At 36.2% G+C, this 22,318-nt stretch overlaps 1 long non-coding RNA gene across 1 annotated transcript in view; it reads left to right on the forward strand.

The window, feature by feature from the left end:
* The window catches only part of LOC115300587, a 70,739-nt gene that overhangs the window by 45,324 nt on the left and 3,097 nt on the right, over positions 1-22,318 (forward strand). Inside the window, exons 2-3 of the long non-coding RNA XR_003912779.1 lie at positions 8,005-8,279; positions 18,907-18,966. This is a non-coding gene — a long non-coding RNA (uncharacterized LOC115300587). The remainder of the gene's footprint in view (positions 1-8,004; positions 8,280-18,906; positions 18,967-22,318) is intronic.

Consider the following 22,318-nt stretch of genomic DNA (forward strand, 5'->3'; position numbering starts at 1 on the left):
TCTGTTATCTGGGAGTAGCTGCTTTCAGGGCATTCTGAAGCGAGACGGTTTATAATAATATGCTTCATGCCATGCTACTCTACTGACTTGAGCAAAATTATCTCTAGGGAGGATCTAATTAAGTCTCTAAGGTCTCTTTGGGATCGCTGGGCAAAGAAATTATAAAGAGCTCAATACATTTTTGTTTGTTTTTTCCCTTCAGAAGTTTCAATAACTTACTGCACTTCAGAGTGTTTATCAATGCCAGGGATCTGCTTAGAGTTATTCAGCTCATGGGGGCCCACTGACCATCTCTTGTCCCATTAGTGAAGCAGTAGATAGGGAAATGTTTCCTTGTCTTTTTCTTAACCTCTCTGTTTTATGCCTAATGTGGCCTACTGAGTGACATTAGCTAGAATCATGGGCTAAGGAGGAAAAACAAAGGTTCCCTCCTCAGAACCCAAAAACTTATATAGAAAATACCCAAGCATCCTCTAAGAATGCTCCATGGCTAGTACTTCCCAATACCCATTGGAAAAATCCCCCACAGAACTCTCAAACTCTTGAAAACAATGTTTGTGGATTGCCCCCATGGACTTCTCTACCACCTGCAAAGATGACCTGTGGGATTTTCAGCTCTTGCTCCTCTAGAATGGCATTATTCTTAATCAACTATTATATTTACAGAGCTAATTCAACAGATGATCAGGTGAGCTAACAGGTATCAGACATCCAATTAAAAACAATGAGCCAAAATTAAAGACTTTACTCACTTTATTGTGATTGCATGAACAAGAGCCTTAAACCAGAGAACGCATCAAATCCCCACCATTTCATTTTCCCTCACGGAATAGCACATCAGTGAAAGGTCAGATAAATGAGCACAGAAGTAGGAGCAGTCTTACTGTTGAAGGATCCCCAAGCAAAAGACTCCTGTAGTTTTATGGGCCCAGGACCAGAAGAAGAAGGTGATAGGAAATGAAAAGTAAAAGTATGCCTTTCTTGTCTGAACATTTATAAAAGCCCGATTTATCACTTGAATTTTAGGAATAATGACATAGTTACTCATTTTTTGCTATAGTTTTGTTATATTCATAACTTTAAAGAGAATGCTATCTAAATATGAAAATGGCTCTAGAAAACAATTTTAAATCATTATGACAGCATGCCTATAAAGTAATAAAACAGATATACTGTTTAGTTGGTGAAAAGATGGAAGGAAGCGAAGAAGGAAGGAAAAGGAAGAAAGGGAGGAAGGAAGGAAGAAGGAAAAAGGAAGGAAGGAAGGAAGGAAGGACAGAAGGAAGGAAGACAGAAAGAAAGATAGAAAGGAAGGAAGAAGAAAGAATATATAGAGAAAGATTGAGAGAGAGAAAGGGAAAGACATTATATGCTATGTTCAAGATACACTGCATGACATCAGCCTAAACACCAACAGCATAAAATTGATTCAAGCAGAAAATAAAGGGATAGAAAAATGTTTCTTTTTTAACAAGCATAGTTTTAAAAAAATTTACAATAACTGACTTAATTTGTTCAGTTTTCTTCTTTCTCAGTCATTAGTTTTTCAATAAACTATGCTTGCCTCTTTATCTACCTGCAAACTTATATATACCAGCATTTGTTCTATACTTAGCATTATGAGTTACCTGTGGACAGAGATCTTGCCTTATTTACTTTGTATTTCCAAAAGCTTGGCCAAAAACCGTTTGTGAATAAATGAATGGAGGGTCAACATTTTGTGAATGCACTAAGAGTTCTAGACTCTTTGCTTGAGTACTTCTTCCTATCTTAAAAGTTGAATTATTTTGTTAAAATAAAATCCATGCACTCTTTTCTTGCATTTGGCAACTTGATCATACTTTTGGAGAATGGAATCCAAAAATTATTCCTTACTTCTCAAATTAATATACATATAACATATTAAACTATATCTGAAAAGTGTTACCAAAAAAAATAAAGATGCTTTGATATGTTTTTCTTTAAAAAAAATAAAAAGAGAAAGATATGGCCATTGCATTTCTGAGAGTGAATAGAATTGAGATCAACTAAGAAAAGCAAGGCAGTGTGTGTTTGACTATCACTTCCAATTTCTGAAATGAATTTCATTCTTCCATTCCAGGCATTAAAACTGTAACAAACTGAAATGGATTCTGCCTAAACAAAACAGAATGGTATAAATAGTTCTCCTAAAAAATGTTTAAATTATTCCTTCACCTGTACTTTTATTCATGTTCCTATTAAATAAATTCTCAAATTTGAGAATATTTATGTTTAACTTGCCTTGGAAACTTAAGTATAAATATCCAAACAGTAAGAGATAGAGAGGGCTCATGGGATTTGGAAGTGTGGCATTACAGGCTTAGCCCTACCATGGAGGATAAAATGAAACTTTCTTCCTGCAGCATTTCATGGTACTTAACCATAAAATAAAATTGACAGGTTGCCAACACTGTAAAAATCCTATACAAATATAGGTTATGGTGTTCAGCCCCCAGTTACGTCTCCTGTTAGCAATGTTTCTGAGCATTCAATTGGTTTAAACTCTTTTGGAATGTCAGCCTGGGTTGGCAGACACTTAGAAGAGCCTGACATAGAAAGTCAAAGCTTAATAAGACTATTCAAAAAGCAACAAATCACAGGGGGCTCATTATTGCACCAAATATGTAACCATCAATTGCTCAACAAAGGCCTTTACCTGATATGGTTTCGAACGATTTCCTGGGGTGGATAAGGCAATAAAAGACTCTGAGTGATATGTTCCTAATCAGAGTTTCCATGTAATAGTATATGACCCCATTTATCATTTAGCCTGCTTGTCACCCACTTAGTATATACTGTATCAGACATTCTTAGCCTACTACATGAAACTGATTCTACACTCAATTATGATGAATGACTAGCTCTAGACTCCAGGCTTTCCTTTCTTGGATCAGAGCTGCATGCACACTTGCTGCCAAATGGATTTCAATTAATCCATTGAGAGGGGAAAAAGTGTTTGAAAAAAGAAAGATCAATTAAGCAAGAATTTTAAGCATCTTTTAAGTGCTTATCTTTGTGCAAGGTGGTACTGGAGGAGAAAGCAAAGTTTCATATATAGTCCTTGTCCTCCAGAGGCTTATAACCCAATTGAGAAGAGGCATAAAATTAAAAGTAATTTAAGTACTAAATTCTATGATACACAAATAAGAGTTAAGCAAATATGAGAAGAATAGTCAAACTATTAGATGATCTGGAGAGCAACACGACTCCTTAGAATTTTACCTTTTCCATTTTCCTAGATTCTGTGCTATCTTGTGGTTTCACATCTACTTACATTTCTTATATCCTAAAATCAAAGGACTTGGAAGCAAAAGGACTCACTCTTGTTTAATTCCATTTTGACAGATTGGTATTTTGGTATTTAATTTTTTTCTTTATAAGTTTTAACTCAGAAATTTTGAACAAAAAGTAGTTCTTATTCTACTGAAGCATCTTTGGAGTAGGTCGTAGGAAAAATGAAGGTGGCAAAAGTGCGCTTGGCTATCTGGAGACAATGCTATTAACTGACACCAGAAACTAATGAAAAATATCATCTAATCTGACATAGGGCAGAATGGGTTTAAATTGGTGAAGACTTATTACTTTCATTCAAAAATATTGAAAAGAAAATTCAGTCTACAAAGAGAAAATGTCTGTCAGGTCTTATAAATCCTATTTCTAGAGCGTAAAAGAAAGTGTGATTCAAATGTGATTTATATTATAGGTATGTATATATAAGTCTTCACAGTGATAAGTTTGTAAAGGAAGGCGAAGACACTGCTTCTAAGAACACTTTTTCAGTATCATACAAACAACGGTTATATAATTTTAAAAACTCAAAGCCATGATTTCAGTTAAGGTTTGATATTTACCGGACACCTGGGTGGCTGAGTCAGTTAAATGTCTGCCTCTTGGTTTCTGCTCTGGTCATGATCTCACAGTGGTAAGACTGGGCCCAACATCATGCTCCATGCTGATCCGGGAGCCTGCTTAAGATTCTCTCTCTACTCTTTCTCTGCCCCTCCCCCTGCTCACACATGCTTCCTCACACTCTCTCTCTAAAATAAATGCAATTTAAAAATTTCTTAAATTTGGTATTTAACTGAGAGATTGAAATGCCAAAAGATGTTCCTGGAATCGTGTTGGTTCCTGGAACTGTAGTCAAAGAGATGGGCTATTCACTGATTTAGCTAATGGTTCTCTTTCAGTGTATGAATGTGTTTATGCATAGGTGTATGCATGTATACATGTGTGTGTATTTGAATATGTAAACTTTTACTCATTCTGAAACTCCACTTATAGTAATTTGAATGGAATTTCATTGTAAACAATGACAAACAGTTTGTCTTTACAAAATAGTGTGGATTCCAAAAAATATAAAGCACTCAGCATTTTTAAATTTACATGCTAGACTCTAAAATAGCATCACATTTTCACCAACTTTCCATATTGAAGATTTTAAAAAAGCATTCAGAAAACATTTAGATATAATTAAAGTTATCATCATCATTATTATACTATTTTAATCCATTAATGTTGAGGATTCCTGATCCACTCCTATAAGAAATTGTTGGCATCTTATCAAGGGAAGGATGAAAGACCTGCAAAAATTTTAAGCATATGAATATTTTGAAATGATCAGTATAATAAAGAGCTACAAAATGTGGTTTGACAATACACCTCCATTTGAGACAATGACCTGGGATCAAAACATCCCAAAACTTTTGTTGGAAAGTTAAAGTTTTCCAAGAGGCATGAAAATTTCTCCTAGTTTGTCTATTTTATATAATGGTGTTCTGGAATAAAGCTGAAGATAGATACCATTGGATGGCAGGAAATTAAGAACAAAGTTGGAAGTGAAAGCACTAATTCAAACTTGAAGATATGGGATCAGTATGGACTAGGACTTTGAGGACATATTTCCATGAAGCAAAATGTCAGAAAGTAGGGTAAACAGGTAGGCTTCCCAAGTTCCCTAAGAATTTCTGCCTCCAACTAAACTTGGTTCAAGTCAATCAGTGTATGTACCACTTTGTTCTGTACTATGGGATAGCTATAACTAGAATGCCTGTCACCACATGGAAATTCAACCCTGGTAACAAAAAGTTTTCCAGTATGTTTGAGGAAGCAAAATGCAAAGACCTCTGTGAAGCAGTACTCTATTCTAATTTGTGAAATTCAGTCTTAGTAAATCCTTACCCTAGTCATCAGAAAGTAAGGTTGGGTGAGGGAAAAGTCATGTAGGGGAACCCCTCTTCTTAAAACAGAAATAAATTCAGATGGAGATGAATAGGACAGGCATATCTCAGTTATATTTTATCCTAGTGTTGAAAGATCATAAACATGACAGTAAGCACTGTTTCTGAAAGTAGAGAATATATGACAGAAGAGGTGGACTGGTTTCTGATTGCTTTTTAAGCCTTCTTTAAATCCTCTCAGAGAAAACAACATCTCCCAGCCATCGAAGGCACGTAGACTTCTGGAGACAGAGGAGAACCTCTAATCGATGGGCGGATAGTAAAGTGGCCAAATGAGATGAATTTGCCCCTGGGAGGTAGGCAAGCAACTCTCTCCAGGACAGAGCCTTAAAACCGAACTAAGAAACTATACTCAAAATGGGGCTTTCAGGAAGTCTTTTCATAGTCTGCAAAGCAGGAGATTTGGGAATCAAGTCAAAGGATACCTGGGGAAAAAAAACAGTTTGTCCAAGACTCCCAAGTTTTAACCATGGAATGTCTGTATCTTAGAAAATTCTCCAGTTCCAGGAAAACTTAATGGTTGACTAAGAGTAAAGTAAGTCCTAGAACTCAATTTTGTGCCTTGAGTCTCCTCACCTATAATTTAAATGGTATATTTTTGAAATAACTTCAAATAAGAATATACAACATTTTTTGCTATGAAATGATATGAAGAAAGGCAGTACAGTCTAAATAACTATTCTAGGATTATCCATGGGGAAAACCTGCCTTTCAATGAGGAAAAATGCAATAATTTCATACTTGGGAATGATAGAAGGTAAGCCTTGCCCAATGCTATACCCCAGTTTTAGATGCCAGTAGTCAGTTGGCTTCTTGCTGCACATGGGTGAAAGGTCCTGCACTTTACAAAGAGAGAAAATATGGAGAGGAATGGAAGTGGAGAACGGGACAGATAGTTCACTAGAGGCTAAAATGTTATATGATGTTACTTCTCTATGTGAGTACATACCTACCTCCAGTAAAGTCAACAAAATTTACCAATGCTTGGTGTGATTTCTGTCATTATGAAACTGAAAAGGTGATTGAGTGCAAAAAAGGAGCCAGGCCTATGGATGTCAAGGTCCAAAAAGACAGAAAAATCCTGGGGAAGATAAACTAACACCTAAGAATTAGAGTGTAGACTTCCATGGGCCAGTGAATTCAGGTCACTTCAAAAAGGTTTCTGCTTGGGGACCTTGGTGGCCCTATCAGTTGAACGTCCAGCTTCAGCTCAGGTCATGATCTCATGGTTCATGAGTCTGAGCCCCACATCCAGCTCACAGCTATCAGTGCAGAGCCTGCTGTAGATCATGTCTTCTCTCTGCCCCCCTCCATGCTTGCGTGTATGCGCTCTCTCTCTCTCGCTCTCAAAAATAAAAATAAACACTTTTAAAAAGAAGCTTTCTTCTAACAATGTCACCTTTTCAGAGATGTATCTCCTGATAAACTATACAAAGTCGCCACTGCCTATTCCTGTCAACCTATATCCTTTACCCTGCTTTCATTATTCTTCATAGCATTCTTCTCCACCTGACATATTATGGAATTTTAGAGACTATAAAATATAATACTTGTTACTTATACTTCCAGGTTCAGATCAAATTGAGAATTAAAACACAAGATAAAGATAACTTAATTTCAAAATGTCAGTTGTATTGCTGATAAAGCCAATATTTGGGTCCTCTATTCCTTCCTTTTCCATTTCATAGGTTGGTTTGGTTTGGATCTGTTGTGCAGATATACCTACCCAGAAGACTGCTTCCCAGTGCTCTGCTATAGAGAAAGAAAAAGAGCAAATATCCATTGTGGAGAGAGAGGCCAAGAGAGCCACACTATCTTTTTTTTTTTTTCATGTTTATTTATATTGAGAGAGAGAGAGAGATCATAAGTGAGGAAGAGGCAGAGAGAGAAGGAGAAATAGAATCAGAAGCAGGCTCTGAGCTGTCAGCACAGAGCTCTAGGCGGGGCTCAAACTCATGAGCTGTGAGATCATGATCTGAGCAGAAGTCGGACACTTAACCAACTGAGCCATACAGGCGCCTCTAGAGAGAGTCATACTATCTTCAATTCTTCCATGGAAATATGGGAACAGGAGAAAAAGGAGGGTTACCAGCTCCTAAAACATTGTATATTTGATGATTTGTTTAAAATGCAAGCTTCATTAGGGTAGAGACTTGTCTGTTTTGTGAACTAATAAATCCTCAGTGTCTAGAACAGGGTCTACCATTTGTTAGGTTCAATAAATTTTAGTTGAATTTATAAATTAACTAGAGAGATTTAAATTAATGTCAACCAAGAGGAAATGGAGACCTCAAATGACATCAGGAATATGTTAATATGAGTTATTAAAGAAACATTTAGGAGGGACAATCAACATGGTAACTCATGTGCAACCCATCTTCTTTCCTTCAAAGGAAGACTTGCTTCCCAGGCATAGGGAATGCTATCAGCAGACAGCCCCCAGCCATTCAAGATCTGTCTAAGCTGCAGAGACATTCAGGATCACACTCTTCCCAGCATGGATTATATCCAATGACTGAGCAAAGTGAGACTCTAAAAACCTGGCCATTCTTAGCCAGGGCTGAACTCTTCTGAGAGCAGTAATTGCTCTGAGCACCCTGTATGATCAGCTGAGACTTTGTCAGGCCTGCACCAAAGTCCAATATTTCTCTCTGCCTAAGCCTCTTCCTCTCCTATTTTTCATGAGTGTTGATGTTTAATGATCATTTTACATGTCTAATTGTATTCTCTGAATTTGCTCCTGTAGAAGTCAACTTATGGGTTATGCCACAGAGAACAGATATATAAATGTGGAGATATCAACTTGGGAGTGAACACCAAAGGCATGAACAGTGACACCCTAAAAATCCATGATATCCTCTAAGAACTGTGGTAAGAATAGAAGTAAGAGATAGCAAGAGAGAATCCAGTGGAATGTTATTGGAATCCAATGGAATACCAACATTTAAGAAATGGAAATAGAATTCGTAATGTAGCTGAGTAATCCAGGAAGATATGTTGGAACAATATCCACCATACTTGGTAAGTTAAATGACATTGGTGTCCTTGAGGAAGGTACCGATTTGCAGGGCGGTAGATTTCAATTCCTGCACTGTGAACTGGGTGAACAAGAAATAGAGAAAGTTAAGGATAACCTTTACACCCAAAACTTTGGGAGAAAACAGAGAAAGTTGCCAAGATGGGAAGAAACAGTAATAAGAAGGGTGTAGAGAAGAAAAACAACAGCAAAAGGCAGACAAGTCAGGGAGCACATATAGCACCATAGATTAAAAACAACAGGAAACAAGTGACAGTGACAGTCACTGCCAAAAGTGATATGTAAGAGAAGAGCAGAATATTAGCTGAGAGAACTGAAAAGGAACAACAACAACAACATTTTAAAAAGTAATAATAATAAATGAAATAAAATAAAAATACTTCTGTAGGAGCAGACACAATCAGTTACAGTATAAGAACCCTTTTAGGAAACATGAACTGTTCCATGCTATGGAGCATACCTAGGAGAGACTTTTTTCCCAACTGGAAAAACAAACAAGCAAAACAAAACAAAACAAAATAACAACAACAATGCGTTATTAAACAACGGATCATCAATACATGAAAACTTTAATAGGCTGCTGCCCTACTGATGTAGCACTAGATCTAACAGAGAGGGGACATTTTGTGAAGAGCTCAATGTGCATTGGAAAAGCCATCTGTGCATCACCTATCAATGTCAGAATAGGTATCTATTCCTTGATTTTTTTTCTTTCCCTTTGTCTTCCTTTTATTTTCTTTCTGCAGAATTTCCGTTATTTTTAGTTATACTTTACATTGAGTAAAGTACAGTTTAAAGTCTTAATGTTTGGAGACTACTTTAACTTACCATTTTAAGCTGATCAATTCACAGGATTAAATGTGTAACACTTCAAAATGACTAGGTTCTTTAAGTAAGTGTGAAATGTTAGCCAAATACAAAAGAATGTTGTATACTACCCGATATGTGATTAATTTTAGAATAGGATGGATGGTAGGAAGAGGGGGGAAACATACTTTAAATTCTTATTATTTTTAGTTCCCATAGGTATAAAAGAACACTAAAACTATGTTTTTCTCCCAAAACTGTATTCTTTTCAAAGAACCCCTTGCATGTTTCCTCTTGATGCCTTAATAAAACTGAAATAGCTGATGTCTTAGGTAGAATTCAAGAAATCTCTCCAAGATTCCAATCCCCTAGTTATTTAGTCAAAACTACTTATGTGAAGAAAATTGCATATGCAATTGAGGTTACTAATCAGCAAAGTATAAAAATGGAAAAATTAATCTGGAGTATTTGTGGGGGGAGGTGCTTGATATAGTCCAATGAGCCTTTAGGAGCATAAAAGGAAGGCAGAAGAGTCAGTCAGACAAATATCATGGGAGAGGAAGACAATAGACAGATGAGGCAGAAGAGAGTCAGACAGATATGAAGTAAAAGGAGGACTTGATTCATCATCACTAGCTTTGAAGATGAAGGGAACACAAGTTAAGGAATGTGGAAAGCCTTTACTGACTAGGAACAAAGTCCACTGACAACCAGCAAAAGAATAGGAGCCTCCATCCTACAACTGCAAGGAAATTAATTCTGTCAATAACCTGCATGAACTTGAAAGAAGATCTTTTCCCAGAGCTTCCAGAAAAGAATGCTATCTGCTGAAACCTTGGTTTTGACTTCATGAAACCAAGCCAAGAAAAGGCTGAGCCACACTGTGCAAGATTTCTGACCTATGGAAAGTGCAGTAATAGATGGGTGTAATTTTCAGCTGACCAATTTGTGATAATTTGTTACATCAGTAATAGATAACTATTATAGCTAAACAACATTGCAGTTTCCATCTAAGTAAGTCTTTCTTGCCCAGTGTAGGTGGAGTATCTGTTTCATAATTCTGGATTTCAATCCCAATTTGTCTAAACTTTATATGCATCATGCATAATGCATTTGAATTGATAGGTGTTGTCTCTCCCTTTATAACAAGAAAAACACTGTGCTGTGCAATATAATGACTATCACTGATACCACTGGGAGAACAATAATCTATAAACTGAAAATATTATCAAGTTAAAAATTATAAATATGAATTAAATATACCCCCACCATGAGATTGATGATGGGTTTATCAAGTATACCAGGTACTATTTAAAATATCTTGGAATCTACTAAAAAAATCCAACCTAAATGGAACAAAAGTCTAAAGTATAACTTGTAAAAAGGGCAACCTGATAATAAGAATATAACATTTACCATTTAAGCAAAATATGAATTTCTAGGGTTTCACAACACTTATAAACATGGGGGTGCCTTCGTGGCTCAGTCATATGAGCACCCAACTCTTGATTTTGGCTCATGTCATTATGTCACAGTTCATGGGATTGAGCCCCATTGCAGTCCCCATGCTAGGCATGGAGGCTGCTTAAGATTCTCTTTCTCTCTCTCCCTCTCCCTCTACCCCTCCCCCCTGCTCGCTCGCTCTCTCTCTCTCTCTCTCTCTCTCTCTCTCTCTCTCTCTCTGTTTCAAACAAAACAAAACAAAAACACTTAAAAGCACTAAGTATTCTCTCTCACCCCTTGGCAACAGAGGTGAAAACATTTTGTATGAACACAATGGAACTGAAGAATTATAGCTTGGCAATGACGTGGAATACATACACTCTGAATGCACTGAGATTATTCTATGGTTCTTAGATTTACTGCTGGTTTACTCTCTACTTTTAGTTTTTGTTATTTTTTTAATTTTTTTAAATTTATTGAGAGACAGAGAGAGAGAGAGAGAGAGGAGAGAGAGAGCACGCATGCATGGAGGGGCAGAGAGAAAGGGAGAGCAAGAATTCCAAATTGGCTCTGCACTGTCAGTACAGAGCCCAACCTGGGACTGTATCACAAAAATTGTTAGATCGTGACCAGAGCCAAAATCAAGAGTCAAACGCTTAGCCAACTGAACCACCCAGGTGCCCCTTTTAATCTTCCAGTTCCTGATTCTAAATCCAGAATGGTAATCACTAAGCATGGTAATTTCTTAAATATATTTCATGTCCTAATGACATATATTATTTATTAGGGGACCATGATGTTATTCATTAGCCATCTTGAAAGAAAAGAACAAATATCAGGCTCCATCTATTTGGAATTAATTGACTGTCTGCTCAGCTATCCTGCCTTTAAATTTAATACACTTTGGATTGATTGGCAAATAATTAATATAATTTACTCTATAAATGTCATCATTCCACATTCTCTCATATTCTTATGTTTTGTTCTAATATAACAACTTGCTTCAGCTACATCTTTTCACAACTGAAAAGCCATGGTCCAGGGCTTTTGAGCACACCTAACCCTTTGGCTTTGAATGTTAGTCACTCCAAGAAGAGAGCATAATGACAATGCTAAGTGCAACTGAAAATCAACTGTATCTTCTTTGAATTGTCGCAAAACTATTTAGTATGGTTTCTTCATTTGATGAAGCAAGATAGACACCTGATTAAAATAGACATTCCTAATGAGATTCAGAGGAGTTGCCAGCTGAATACAGGATCCTATTTAGATTCTAAATATTCTACTTAGATATGATGTGAATCTTCTTCAGGGAAGGGTGATGAGGGCATAATGAGAGCTGACATTGGCAATGATTTATTTGTTAAAATACCAATTTCTTAACTGTATATTAAATAATAGGATGCTGCCAATACATTGTGTCATAAAGCTAAAAAAATCAAATCAGCTTGTATCCTCGTGGTTTTTAATTTAGGAATTATAAGTCATGGAAGCAATATGTATAATAATTAAGAACTCAGGCTAAGAAATCAGTTGCATCTGTGTTTGAATCTGTATTTGACCACTTTTATTAGCTGTGTGATAACGTTCATGTTATTCAAACCCCCTGAGCCTCAGGTTTCTTCTATTTAAATTAAGATAATGGCTATTGCTTAGATGTGTCAAGAGAACTAAATAAGACAAGTATACAGGGCATATAGAATGAGATTTGACACACGGTGCTGGAAAAAATAGTATTTACCAACATTGTTGTCATTCTTACTATTATTATGCTGTTGGATAAAAATAGAATCATCTTGGGGCTGAGTTACTTCTGGATAAATATCGGACAGGTCATTTGACCACTTGGAATATATTTTTTCCTCTCTAAAAGATAATAAAACCTCAAAGTTGGCTGTGCAATATAAGTGACATAATGTAACAGATGCTCAATGACTGTGAGTTTCCTTCTTTTTCTTTTTACGGCTTCTTTGATCAGAATCCATCATTGATGCTAAAGTGGTGGTTGGTAATGCAGTTTTTTCTCCCAGGTATGATATTTGCATTTTCATAATGAAAATCTTGGAACCTAATTCCTAACCAAGAAATGGTAATGCTAAAAACTTTCGCTACTGTGGCAGATTTGGTGACACATATGTTTGAGGAAATTCCTGAAAAGAATTTCTCCATGTTGTTTTTATGGATTACCTTCAATATAATTTACACATTTTCTCCCAGGAATTTTTGCCATTGACTTACAGTCTTCTTTATTTACCCAATATCTCTTACCTTGCTAGTCACCTTAAATATTCCTGTGAATGAGCCACGTAGGGTCATAACCTTACAGTTGTTTGACCTGTTTAATTCCAGTGACTTTCAATCTCCATTTCTCTCTCTCTCTCTCTCTCTCTCTCTCTCACACACACACACACACACACACACACACACACACACTCCTCATTTGTTTTAAAACTAACTCATTCTTGAAACATCTGGTTGGCTCAGTCAGATATGCATCCAACTCTTGATCTCGGCTCTGGTCATGATGTCATGGTTCATGAGACTGAGTCCTGTGTTGGGCTCTGTGCTGACATCATGAAACCTGCTTGGAATTCCCTCTCTCTCTCTCTCTCTCTCTCTCTCTGCCCCCCACCCAACTATCTCTTTCTTTCTCTCTCTAAAAATAAATAAACAACAACACCTCATTCTTTTTTTTCCCAAATCTACTCCTCCTGCTAGATTTCCCTTCTCCAGTAACATTACTATGAAGTTGCCTAAGCCAGGAACGTAGGAGTCATCCTTAATTCCTTCATCAGTATCCCTCCCATATCAAATCAATGATTGGACTTTCTCAGGCATTCATAAAAATCAGCTTCCAAATTTATTCCTTCATGGGGCGCCGGGGTGGCTCAGTCGGTTAAGAGTCCGGCTTCAGCTCAGGTCATGATCTCACGGTTTGTGGGTTCGAGCCCCTCGGCGGGCTCTGTGCTGACCATTAGCTCAGAGCCTAGAGCCTGCTTCCGGTTCTGTGTCTCCCTCTCTCTCTCTGATCCTCCCCTGCTCGTGCTGTCTCTCTCTGTCTCTCAAAAATAAATTTTAAAAAATTAAAAAAAAACAAATTTATTCCTTTCCTATCACTGTTGCTACTTTCTTAGATTCAGCTTTATTATTTATTATTCGTGTTTCTCTTTCAGCCTCAACATTTAAACTGGACTCACTATCTCAATGATCAGACTCCTAAGAGAGATCGTTCAAATAATTAGAGTATATCTTTGTAACTTAAATGTCTTCAGCAAATTCCAATAACCTCTAGGATAAAATCCAAATACTATTCAGTATACAGGGTTTCATACCACATCTCTAACCCTTCAGCTCTTCATCTGCTCTCTTCATCTCTCAGGAATATCTTTGTTCCTATGTTACTGAACCATTTGCTTATCTCAAATATCATTGAACTTAAAACATTACATAACAACATGTATAGTCTTTCCCTAGAGTATTACCTCTTCAGAACAAGAACTCCGGGTCTTTGTTTCTGTCTCTGTAACTGGGCCTCTGTCCCCTTCCTATCTTTTCCTCTATCTCCTTTTCAACTTAATATCCATAGGGACTTGAAACATTCATAAAACATAATGAGTTTGTCAAGTAATAGGTGAATTATTAGATGAATATATAAATGTATGACTTTGCTGACCAGGTTCTATGATGTTAGCAGAGTTCTATGATGTATACAATAACAAAAGGACAAGATGCCTTAGTCCTCAAGAGCACATTAATTTAGAGATTAGGAAGAAATATACATTAATAATTATTACAAAATATGGAAAGTAATAAGTTACAAGTTATAGCCTTAAAAAGAGAAACTACTTGATCTTTTCCTACAAGATAAACAGAAAAGAGACAGGGGAAACAATTTTAGCATGCGAAAATATTTGGGTTGAGCCTTGAGGGCTACACACACTTTGATAAAGAAACAGAGGTAAGTTCTTCTAGTATGCCCTGCTCATTGCCATCCTCCTCAAACTGAAGGATGAGTTTGAAAACGGTAGTACCCTGATGGATAAATAAATTACTTGACTTGTAAACAAGAGAAGTGGACAGGAAGGCAAGCTGGGTTCAGTTGTGAATCCCATTAAATTTTATGCTAAGGAATTTGAACACTTTTAGGTAGACAGTTAAAATAGCTTTATGCCTCATTCTGACAAACGTGTCAGTTTCTTTGAAGAATAAATTAAATGACATGGAAAAAAATGTACAATTTCACACCAATCGATAGCCTAGCATTTCATAATAAACATTTTGTCACTTGAAATTCATCTTACAGCTTGTTTCTGACAGATAAGGACTATTTCAGGTATTCACATATAGACTTTCTGGGGACTTTTCTTCAGCTAAACTATATGGGTGCCAAGGGATTCTACCCTAGTAAGGGTTGGATTTTTTTATTTCATACACATTTTTTATTCCAAATATATAGACATCAGAACACAACCCAGCTTTGTTTGAAACTTAAAAGGTCTAAACAATTAAGAAGCAAAAGATATTTGTATTCTTCATGCCCTAATCCTGCCACTACCTTTCCACTAACTGGATGAATTCACCCAGCTTTTTAAACAACATTGCCATATCCCTGACCTAAATATAATTCCTTTCAGCATGTCAGCTACATGTCTTAGATGAACCTGTAGTGATTAAAATTTAATGTGTATTCTGTCATTTTATTCATGTCTTCTTTCTCTTTAATCAGTCTGTTACATTTTGACGTTGAGTAGGTGAATAAGAAGCAGTTTTATTAATATTTCCTAGTTCATCAAGCATTCTGAGTGCAAAATGAATCCCAGCTTGCAAATCTAAAGAGAAATACAAGACAGACTAACTGCTGGAAATGGGAATCGGGGGGAGTAAGATGTAGGTGGGAGGAAGAAAGGATTTTTAACTCAAGTTCTTCTCGATCTGAGAAAGTTGCAACTTATATTTCTAGAAAGATCAAAAGATATTAATAACAATAACTGCCATTTATTAATTTGTACATGCCTGAAACTGGTCCTTTAAATTGATTGCCTTTTTAACACTCTCATTAATTCTACAATGTGAGTGTTATTTTATAGACTAACAACTAAGACTTAATGATTGTAGAGTGATTTTTTTCTCCAAAAGTGACTAGGTCCCATATTTATAGCTCTCAATCAATGATTAGAGTCAGGACTCCTAAGACCTTGTTGAAACCATGTTAAAATTTGGATGATACCTACTTCTTATATCTCTTGCCTTTCTATCCTTGACTTTTGACCAAACTGCGAAAGGCTACACAATACACTATATGAAAGAGAATGATTTTTCAACAAACATCATGCAGCCTACAAGTCAGTTGACAAAATAATTATGGTTGCATATTATAGCTTTAACTATTATATGGAAGGAACTCCAAATGTTATGAGTTTGGAAATAAGATTAGTGCTTCCATACCATCTGTTGAATTACATACGAAAACTTTACTTTTAAGTTTATTTATTTTGAGAGAAAGAGAAAGTGTGTGTGAGCAGGGTAGGGGCAGAGAGAGAGGGAGAGTAAGAATCTCAAGCAGGCTCCAAACTGTGTGGAGCCCAACCTGGGGCTTGAACTCCTGAACCGTGAGATCATGGCCTGAGCCAAAACCAAGTGTCAGTTGCTTAACCAACTGAGCCACTCAGGTGCCCCAACATATGAAAACTTTAATGTAAAACCAAATATGATATTAAAATAATAGCAGTAGGCACAGAAAAGGATGAATGGCAGACAAAATGAGGCCCCATCAATCTGTAATACAACCGTAGCCAACTAAAAGGAACTGGGAGTCTGCAACTTCTAACCTATTCTGCAGCTGGAAACTGGCACATCCTCTTCTAAGCACTCACTTTCCTCAGTCTGTTTCCTCTACAAAGCACATTGGCAAATATTTCAATTGTAACTCAGGAGGGAGCTAAAAAAATTTCTGTAGATTATATCATTTGATGGGTTTCTGGATTACAAACATTGCTCACGATCTGAATGTTAAGAAAGAATAAAAGCACAGAAAGGAATTATTAAAATAGGGTAAGTCTAATATTTGTTTCCTTCTTTATGATCCAAAAAAGATTCTTTCTTAAGTTCAACTAAGCAAGTGAATGATGGTCGTAGGATATAGATCTAAGTTGATAAAAACAAAGATATACCTGTTATTTATCAGTTATCTATATGAAAACAAATACCACATGTAGATATGTAGGTCAAAGTCCTGTAAATTAGGCTGTAATTCAATTAGGCCAATTTTTTTCTTTATAAAGATATTTGCATCTCCAATAACATACTACTATTTTTTATCTGGCAAAGGCAGAGATGCTAAGAATTACAATTACACTCTCAAAAAGAAATAGGTATAAATCAGAAGTAGTTCAAGAAAAGAGTCCAATTCAAGCCCTAAGCAGTCTTTCAGGTTACTTTTATTTCTATTTTAAGCTCATTGTTCCTTCTAAGAGACACCATCATTCACATAGATTAGCTCTCTGATGAACCTGCAGTGTCACAAAGTTCAATATTACCAACTGTTAGAAGAGTTCCTTGTGTGAAGTTTATTACTCAATGAAATATTTACATATTCAATTACCTTTGTGATGGGCTTAATTAAATTGTGCAGAACTGGAGCATCTTATTTTTTTACCTTTTCAGTAATACTGATGGAAATTTTTAAAATATATCATACCTCAGAAATGCTCCACAAAAATTTTACATACATTCAAACTAAGGCAGTCTCAATAATGTGATTTATTGATGAAATACATGCTTTAAACTGAAACTAGTTTAAAGACACCAATATTAAAGTTAAGTGGCTGTGTAGGTCCCCTTAATACCTTTCTATCCTGAATAAATTTAATTTTTCTTGGTCTCAAAGAAAAATGTTCCACTAAATTAAATTCGTTTATGAAAAATGAGCAAAGCAAGGATATAATTTAATTACATTTTCAATTTTTAACCCATGCATTGGATTTATTTTCTTCTAATAGATGTTATCACTGTAATTGAAAAGCATGCCCCCAAATACTCAATTTTATCTTATATTCTTTAAACATCTCTAAATGTAGAAGCCTGTTGATATCATAAGTCTCTGATGGATATCTACAAGCAGCTTTCATAATCTAAATTACTGATGAGTAATTATACATCGTCTTGTGTATTGTTTGAACTATTCATCCTTCCAGGGGAAAGAAACAAAGAAAAGATAAGCAGTGAGTGATAATGGATGGCAGAAGATTTGTAGATTACAAAGCCTGAAAATCTCTTGCTGACAAAATTTTGAAACTCTGTCCTTCAATCACTCTTTTAGATAGTAGGAATATAGTCATTCTGAAACTAATATTCTGTGAAAACTCAGGCAAAACATCTATAAAGTCATTTTTTTCCTAAAGATACTTTCACTTACTAGACTCAAACACCTTTTGGCAGATTATTTTTATTGATACCTCTATATATGGCCTTATGATTAAATTCTGAGGTCCATGCCTCAGGATTTTGTTATGAGGAATCCTTATGGTACTTCCAGTAACTTAACACGTGGAAATGGTTCAAAATATATCTGGGCGACAAAGCGGTAAACGACTAGACTTTTGAGTGCAGTGTCTTTCATCATTGAATTCTAATGCTGAAATTCTTAATAAGCGGTTGATAGTGTTGTCGTTGTTGTTGTTGCTGTTATCACATACAGTGACAACCGTATGTGTCAAGCACTAAAGAAGTTTTTGTGTGTTTGTTTTGTTCTAAGCCGGGAGCTCTCCAATCCTAACAATAGATTGTAAAATGATTATTATTATCCCCACTTTGCTGATGTTGAAACCAGAGTTTAAGAAAATAGATAAATTGCCCAAGTCACACAGTCTTTATGGAGTATAGCACAAGTGAGCCTGACTCCATGCTATGCTTTTCCAAAGGCATCTTACTGAATTGACATAATTTCCACTTTAGTAATGCTTCAATGTAGATGGAACAAAAAGAAATTTATTTTATTATTCTGATGATAGCTGATAGAGAGATAGAGAGATATAGATAGAGATGGGGATAAATATATAAAGAAATAGTCTGAATAACCACCAATAAGCCCTAAAGCCATCCTTTGGCAAATCAAAGCCATTTACTCTGTACTAGGCATGAATCTAATTAATGTCCAAGTAGCAGAGCTGTCTAAATCATGTCCTGTTGCTCTAGCAGAACTAATACAAACGATGGAGATAAATAATATAATATGCTTAAGTAAGGACAAGATATAATATTAACTGATTTTAGTGATGACACTTTTCTAGAATCTATAGATATCAGTTGAAGGGGAGAGGTGATAAGTCTTAGTAAATTAATCCCTGCTCTTTTGAAACCTAGCACTGTCGCATTTCAGCCGAAGTTGAGTATAAAATGGATTCCACTTTGTCTCCCAATCTGGTAAGAACCATGTCACCCCTGTGAAAAGCCACATACCAATCACTTCCCACATTTGTTTTCACACATGCACCCTCTAATTGATGATCTGTCAGCAACATCGAACTGACTCTGACAAGATCTGTGAGTTTTATAAGAGCAGTCAGAGATTTGTTTATTTTTCTAAGGAGACCAGCTTCAACTCTGCTGATAATGTGTTTTCTTTTGTAAATGGGCAGACAGGCTGCTGGAATCATCCCAGAATCCATGGCAAATGACAGCTCCAGCTTGTTAGGTCCACAAGGCCCACTTTCTAGCAGTTTTAACTTAATGCATATCTTAGGCAAGTACCAAACAATTGCAGAAACAGCAGAGATGAGGATGGAGGCTTTAGGGAAAGAACTTCACAAAAATAAGAAACATCCTACTTATTGAATGAAGATTTTAAGACAATTATTATGTTGAAAATGAGATACGTAGAGAAGGAAACTTTGTAAGCTGTGACTGTGACAGATCTAAGAGTTACACAGAAGAAGACAAATCAGCAAGATAATTTCTTTGAAAAACACCATTCAAAAAAATCATAGTTAAGGTTTCTGTCAAAAGAAGAAAGGAGACAGTATTTTAGGAGACTCATCTTGGGGCCAGGCAATAGGATCTCAGAATCCTTCTGAGCATTCTATTCCTAGAAACCAGGAAACCACCATGAACTGACCACCATTAGTACTCAGAGTACTCACTGCCACATTTTTTTCTCTTTTCTACCCAGCTTGCTCATGACCAAAGTAGACCTACACTCTTGGTGCTCCCATTCTCCACCAAACTAAAATTTACTTGTGTCTGCACAACTGTGAGACCTGAGACACCAACATTATAATAGCAAGTATAGAAAAGGTCAGATGTCAAATTATCTTTGTCCTGAGACATGACATCATCAGTTCTGACTACAAATGCTACAGTTTTCCACTACTCAACATTGTACGATTCTCTCTGCTGCTCATTTGACACATACAACCTTTTTTATAGAGTGTAAGTGAGATCAAAATGAATGCCCAAGGAGGTCTTGAAGGGCATAACAAATTATACAGTGATACTGTGAAATCTGAGGGGGTGTGTGGATGTGTTTCCAAAGGGAAGGAGTGACCCCACCAACCTCTACTATAGCTTGGTAACAGTGGGGATTCATGTGGACTATTTAATGTGTGTCAACTTTATGCACTTTTAGGCAACACTTGTAGGGCTCCCTCCTTTGCCATTGACTCCTGGTTCCATAGTCCTTCAACTTTATCTCCCCTTACCCCCCTGCCTTATCTGACCAACTATTATAGTTGAGTTATTTGAACTACGCAATAATCCTCTTTGTATTGGTCTTTTCTCCTTTGAAAAATGAGATATAAGAGCTAAATGTTGTGTTGTGTCCTGTTCAGACCTGGAGTTCTATACAAAACAGAGAATTGGCAATATATACTTTCTATATATCAGTGTGATGGTTCCGGACAAGACTTGACAGTTCCTAGGTTGGGTGATGACTAAATATGTACTTCTTGGCCAAAAATCTTAATCAAATATTCTGAGAAACAGGATTACAGCTGGATGACTGCTTCAATCCATTTAACCTGAATAAGGTAATTTTTTTTAACCACAGATAATTTTTTTTCTTTTTCAATTGAGGATTTTAGAAAGGAAGTAACTTTAGGCCGCTGTACATGAAATTGCTTTTGTATATTAGAAAAACATTTTAATATTATAAACTTCATATAGCTCGGCCTAACAAAATCCATATTATTTGCTTTTCTAAACAATTATTTTAGGCACATAGAACTATTAAAATTTTTCACAAAATAACTAGAAGGAGAGATAAGAATAAAAGACTCCAGACTCTGCCTCCACACCTACATAGGAAATGTTTTCTAAGTCCCAATGATGTGAAGAATTTGAAGTAGAGACTAAGGGACCCATTACCCATGGAAATCTGTGGAGGCTGAAAGGAAGAAGTTAAATACAGGAACATTGGAAAGAACTTTAGCTTTGGGATCATTTCAACCTCAAGAAACAGGAGAGAGCGCCCTGGGTAGGTTGCCTCCCAAAAATGGACATGGCAATGGCCAAGCCATTGCTGAGGTTTGCAGGCAGAGGAACAAATTGTAGCCTAATTAAATATAAGCAACAGACCTTACAGAAACTAATAGAAACATTGGGATAAAGTGAATTATGAGGAACTTTACTGAAAGACAGGTAGGGATTTGATTCAGGGAAAGTTGTGTTAGGCTGAAGCTTCATCTAAGCTGCTACTATTCTAGAAAAATATTAAAAATTCCCTTTAGCATTTAAAAATCTTTTAATTAATTTTTGCACTCCACCTATGGATCTCATTTATGCTCATTATTGTTTTCAAACCATCATGCTTTATCCCAAACAAGTTAGACATTAATAAATCCTCTAATAAAGATTTTTAAAATGCCAACTTGATTTAAAATGAAAATCAATACAGAAAATATCACCCCCAGCACCTGTGTTTTGAAAGTAGCTCACAGAGATTGATTTAATACCATAACTGTGGACAGCAAGACTGTCCTGCCTCCATGTCCCATTTTGCTTGTAGCCAAGATAAGGCACAGAGAAATTATGTGATTAGCCCAAAGCTACATAGCCAAATGGTGTCGAGGCTATGACGGCCTATGCTTAGCCCACAGGGCTGGACTGCTGCAGTTCTCATTATTTACTGCTGTTTTCATCCCCTGGCTAGCTGTCCCAAATAGCCCCACTGATCTACACCAGAATGGCTAAGGTCTTGGTCAACAAGCAGCCAGTGCTGCTATAGATATTGCTCTGTGAACCTGTTCTCTTTAACACTCCAGGGAAAAAGAGGAAGTTTTCATTATTATTGATTTGCTCCTTTGCTGGATGATGTGTTGTCAAGTGAAGAGAAAGGCAAGACCACAAGCAAGGACTCAATCATTTTAATCCCAGCTCTGTCTGTGGCTTTGGGCAAGGGCCTTCACCTTATAAAATTTCAGATGTACAATGAGACTCAAAATGCCCATTTTAGCCATGTGTGAAAGAAACTCAGGTAGTTTGTGGTATTAAATTGTAAAGGTCTTATCAAGGTTATATGATTTCCAATTACCAAATTTTATTCTTAGTATTCAGATACTCTCATACTACATTGACTAGAAAACAATGATTTGAATTCTTCAAAGAACTTCTAGTTTTTGAAGTAACAACTGCCTATAGATTCACCTAATCCTACTTCTCTTTTTTCGTAAGAAATAGAGCATTCTTGTGAAAATACAAATAACGGCATTTGCTTCAGTTTGTAAGAAAGAGTTTTGTTACTAATATGCCAAAAAAAGAAAAAAAAAACAATGTAAAACAA

Source organism: Suricata suricatta, chromosome 1 (genome assembly GCF_006229205.1).
Source record: "Suricata suricatta isolate VVHF042 chromosome 1, meerkat_22Aug2017_6uvM2_HiC, whole genome shotgun sequence".
Taxonomy (NCBI): domain Eukaryota; kingdom Metazoa; phylum Chordata; class Mammalia; order Carnivora; family Herpestidae; genus Suricata; species Suricata suricatta.